Below are 5,481 nucleotides of genomic sequence, written 5' to 3'. Positions count from 1 at the left end.
TGGCCAGGTACCCCTGGGGTGGGCCACAGCACCCCGGCTCACCGGCACCTCAGGCGTGGTAAGCAGCACGATGTTYGGCAGACAAACGCCGGGGAGAAATTGTGACATTTATTGTGGGACGGGACCKTGGCTCTGGTTCTCTGTGCTGGAGCCAGCAGCCCGGGGGGCTCTCAGGGGCTCTGTCTCCGCAGTCCTGGGGTTGGGATGGGTTATGGCCTATTTGCACCAATTCCGCCTTAGATTTGTAATAAACTGAACCTAGACCTGCACAGCCGATTAAAGGTCCCTGGATTAGGGGTGAAGCCTTTAAAAATAAGTGATCTCTGGTTAAAAATAACAGTACCAATCATCAGCGCTTGCCACCCAAAGCGAGTAAGACACCTTGCACTGTTCATCCAGCCTGCGTGAGGCACCAGCTGTGATATCTGGCTGGCCAGGGGAGGCAGGCACTCCTGATTTGTAGTTGCTGAATCACATTAGGAGAGGTTAACACACATTAAATACTTTCCAGAATATTGGGCTTTTCAGCTAAGCAGTGAGTAGCTGCCAGAGAAGTGCCATGTCATTGCAGACTGTGAGAAGAAATGTGCAAAATCCGTGATGAAAAGAGGGGGCTATTCATGCAACAGCGCCAACGCGAATATCTGCAGAGCGATCCCACACTGGGAGATCCCTGCTCTTGGAGACCGAGCCAAGCCAGCTGGCAGCTGGCTAGGGCACCCTGACGTGCGTGACACCCTGGCATCCCAGAGCAGTGCTCAGGCTCAAGTATTTATGCAGGCTTCTTGGCTGCTTTTGTGGCTGTATGTGATTCGTTCCTGCGTTAGCTTGATTTAATTTAGGGTTGGTAACCCTGCGCAGGCTGCAGCGCARCTTTGGCTGCAGCGTAGGCACACTCCAAGGGAAAGGTTTGAAAACCCGTTACAGTTTGCAYGCCACTTTCGKCAAGTCATCTGAAAGTCCCAAGCCMCTCCGCAACTGCTTCTGTTCCCTTGCACAGCCAAGGTGGTGCTGCCTCCTACTGCCAGAAGTCCCCCGACCCTCTGGATGTGGCACRTCTTCAGCCTGGAGTGACACACGGGAGCCGGCTCCTGTAACCATCTGTCTCCTCGCCTTCTCCAGSGGGATGGAGAAGGATGTGTCCCAGTTGGGAAGGCTTGTGGCACCCCCTGTCTAACCAGAGCAAATGAAGATGAAAATGAAAAAAAACTCAGGCGAGTTCAGATGCCAGGCTTGGCACAGTATTGATGGACATAAAAAAAACCACCTGAAAGCAGGGTAAAGCTTACCATGACAGAAGGTTGAGTCTGGAAAGCARGTAACATTCTCAACAAATAAATTACTTATGTGTGAAGGAGTGAAGGACAACATATTTACACTGACCTTTCCAAGCCACAGCCCGTGCTGCCTCACTCTTCTTATTCTGAGGGAGGCTGTGCATGGCAGCATGGCCCCGATTCTTTTCCTGAGACCCAGCTTAAGCAGTGATTTGCAAAAGTGCTTAAAGCACMCCCAAAATGGTACATAGAGCAGGGCAGGCTTAGGCTGTCTTAATGGACTAAATCACTAGAAGTGGGACCCCCTTTACATCAGCGCTGGAGTTGACCCCAGGTCATTCTGTAAAGAGCAAGCTGGACTGCAATGCTCACAAGGGGTAGCTCACAAATGGGTGGAAACTTGGAAGCAAAATTCTGTAGGCTAAATTCATCATCCAAACTGAGATCAATAGAAAATGTAAACAAACAGCATGAACAGCACTGAGTGAATTAAATTTCAAAGGGTAATATGCAATGATAGGCAGTATGTTTTATGTTTTTAATATGTTTTAACACAAACAATTATTATTTTTCTTTTACATTTCTTGCATGTATATCATTATTGTGGTGTTCTTTTCTTTCCCATCATGGCTATGATTCTCCTCTCATGCAGAGCAGAGAACATCAAGACTAATTGCACTGAAATTAATGTCAATTCGAAATCCCAACTGCTTTGGTTATCTGCCAGGTGCTCAATGTTTTCCCTTTTTTCCCCCTGGGAGCATTATTTAAACTCCTTGTATGTGAGCCCTCATCTACAGGTTAACCTTCCATCCCCAATTTTGCCTCCTGTGTGATGTGCCTGGCTGGGGTCCTCTGCTGACGCCTCAGTGTAACACTGTGGCCATCGCTGTGCCCAGAGCATCCTCCGTGCCCCAGGYCTCATTCATTCAAATCCTTTCCACTTGCCAGCCACTGAACAGTAACCTCACCTGCTGCTTTCTTTCTTAGGAGTGTCCCATCTATGTCCAATGGGTTCCATTATCTAAACGGTGACATGCAGGAAATTGACACAGATTGTTTTAAAAGAACTTCAGGACGGTGACTGAAGAAAGTCCTTCCACACTGCCGGTTGCAACCCACGGCTTTCCTGCAGCCACCAGCAATCCCTGTCAGCCCTTGCTGTGTGACTTGTCAACATATTTTCATCTCCTGTAGGGAATAAAACCTGCCTTTTTATGAAAGAATGGCATTACAGAAATAAAAATATGCCGTGTGCTATCTAATCCTGCTCATTGTACATATATTTTTAATGATTCATATAGACATTACTTGCCCCTTTATTGTGCTCTTTCCTCTGCTAACAACTCTTCGTTAAGAATAAGCAAGCAACTGTGCTCAGTCAAGCAGACTTTGTAAGAAGAGCTGAAGGCCTAGGAACAATATGTAATTCAAATCCCTTACATAAAGATTGCATGTAGCAGGAAAGCTGAACATCATCTTAAAAGTTGACATTTCCCACTTCTCAGACTCTCTGTCTTAAGCGTGGCATAGCAACTGCCTGAGGAAGAGTAAAGATAATTTTAATGTAACATAAAATAAGGGGGAGGTGAGAAATACTACATTCTTAGTCAACATCCTCTATGCAWAATACCGCCATAGTATCTCTTTGGTATGACCTACCTTTAGAACATGTACCCAGCAAGAAATGAATTCCCAGCCTGTTCATAAGACCTTAACTGAATGCTTTCGAAGAACAGAAGAGAAGAATTCTGGAGGTGTAGGAAATGCCTTTGCATTAGTACGGTGCACCTCAAGGATGAGAATTCCTACATCTCGCCCCACTTGTGGCCCACCAGTGCAGAGTGTGTCATAGGCAGAACCTGGTGTTTTGCCTGTGTATTTCAGCTGCTGGGGGCATGGATGTGCAGCATGGTCCAAGATTAGACAGTGCATGTCAGACCATGCGGTTTCAGGGACAAAGTGGAGGCTGTTGCATCTCACCATAGCTCTTCAGTAAATCCACGTCTGCTGTTGTCCCAACAGCCTAATCCATCAGCAATTCCTTCAGGGGGCAGACTGCTGCATTGATTGGCAGGGAGGATTACRAAGCACAGTCACACGTTTCTTGGTGTGTGATGCACTTCTACCTCTCATTGCAAGGCAGGACTCCCTGGTAGCTACTCTGAGCCCTTGTCTAGGCTGTGACAGGGCAGATGTGGCTCCTTGGTGAGTGTTTACATAACGCCTAGACATGAATCTCTTCCATGAGACAAAAAGCCAAGAAGCATTATTTAGTCTTGCTTTAGTTTCTCATSACCATTCTGAGTAGTACCTGCTTCTGCCAGGCACCAGCTCCACACAGGCAGTGGATCCTAAATTAGARCTAGTTTTGCAGAATCTGTCCCTCAGTGCTTTAGGACATGTTTTGTTTGTCCAGGGGTCTCTAAAGTAATTTAATGAGTATGCTTTAAAATAGGTTTGCTATTTGAATTCAAATACAGTATTCCACTGTAGATACTTATTGGCTTAAGTGTAAAGAGTTTTAAATGTAGTGTTTTTTCATAACCTATAGTTTACAGCAAAGGCAAACCCACTGGATTATCTAGTCTAGCCACCTGTACATCGCAGCCTCTCCAGTGTCACTGYTCTTCCCATATTGAGCTCAATACCTTGCAGTTTGAGCAGTTGCACAGTCTGTAGTTTAGTACTCTTAACATAATAAAATGTACATTTGTAGACGATTTTTCTCTCTAAATAACTTTACTTTCTCCCTGTATCTAAATGTCTTCAACCTGATAATGTTTCATTAAGTCAGTGCTAAGTTCCAGCACAATGGCTGGTGTTGCTTCAGCAGAGAGTGAAATGAGCTCTGAATTRTGTTTCCCTATTTATTTAAACTTGCAATCTGCTTTGAAATTCCTTAGGATGAAAGTTGTGGGTATGTCTGATGGCTAACATATGTCTAACCTTAACTCTGACTCAGCAGGTGTAAGTGCTCCTTGATTTTATGCTCTTACACACCTCTTTATTGCATTATTACATACTGTATTTGTTAGGTGGCTCTTCTCTAGTCGCTACAAAAGATGCCAAAAATATTGTGAATGATTTCTCTCCTGTAAATATCATCACAGTCTATTTATACACTGTAGCTTCTGAGATTTGATAAGACCAGAGTGTAATATGGCATGGATACAGATGCTGTCAAAGTTAAGTTAACACAACATATTTCATCACTCTCCCACTTAACATGCATAATACAAAAATGGTTGCAAGCTATCACTCTTTTAAAGAAGCAAAATATATGGGTTTAATTTTTAATGATTTAACTTGGTAATTAATCCAAATTATTAGTTAACAATAGCTAAAACAGAGAACTATAATGGATTYTCTGGATAATGAAAATATTTATTATTTTAATAAGGTGCGTGGCTGGAAGTCTAAGTCAAGTCTTAGTCTACTGGCCACATATTGCTCCTGATTCACACATAATACCCCCATGGAGGTAGGTGGATGGCTGTGTCCCCAAACAAAGAAATATAAATTGCTGTTTCCAAGTATTGATGACAACATCTATCATGTCAGCTGCAGAATTGATCCATCTTAAATTATAAACCAGRGCTGAAGGAATTACGCCAATTAGAGAGACACAGATTTTTTTTTTCCTCTTGTTTTTCTCTTTGCTATAGTTTCTTTATCCACACAAAAGCTTTTGAGGCCCATATATATTATCAAAGTCTTTTTGTCACCTGAGCCCCACAGAAAGATTTAAAAAGAAAATGTAATTGCTGAGCAGAAGTGCTGTGAGGGCTGTTTCAGGCTCAGGGGAGGGAAAGGTCAAGTTTTTACCCTGGAAACAAAAGGACTGAACCCAATGCTATGAGTGGGCTTTCCCTGGGGTCCAGGTCAAACAAAGCCCTTTTGCTGGATGGTGGCTTTCTCAGCGATGGGGAGGGCACGACCCACTGGCAATGAGCGTGGCAGGTACACACCACCCTCCAAAACAGAGCCCATYGAGGGGTCTGCAGGTTGGGGTCAGGCACAGGGGGCGTGGGGSCAGCAAAGAGGGTGTCCCCAGTGACAGCTCCCAATTACACATGCCAGCCAGTCACCCCCCAACAGATGTCAGGGGCCATCGCACAAAGTGGCCAAGGGGTCGGTGGACAGAGCTGATCAAGCTGGTGCTGCTGCTGGCAGCACACAATGCCCCTTAGACCCGAAAGAG

Source organism: Malurus melanocephalus, unplaced genomic scaffold, assembly GCF_030028575.1.
Source record: "Malurus melanocephalus ecotype Western Australia unplaced genomic scaffold, MMel_1.1 scaffold_234, whole genome shotgun sequence".
Taxonomy (NCBI): domain Eukaryota; kingdom Metazoa; phylum Chordata; class Aves; order Passeriformes; family Maluridae; genus Malurus; species Malurus melanocephalus.
The sequence above is the reverse complement of the archived record's forward strand: the minus strand, read 5'-3'. Positions refer to the sequence as shown.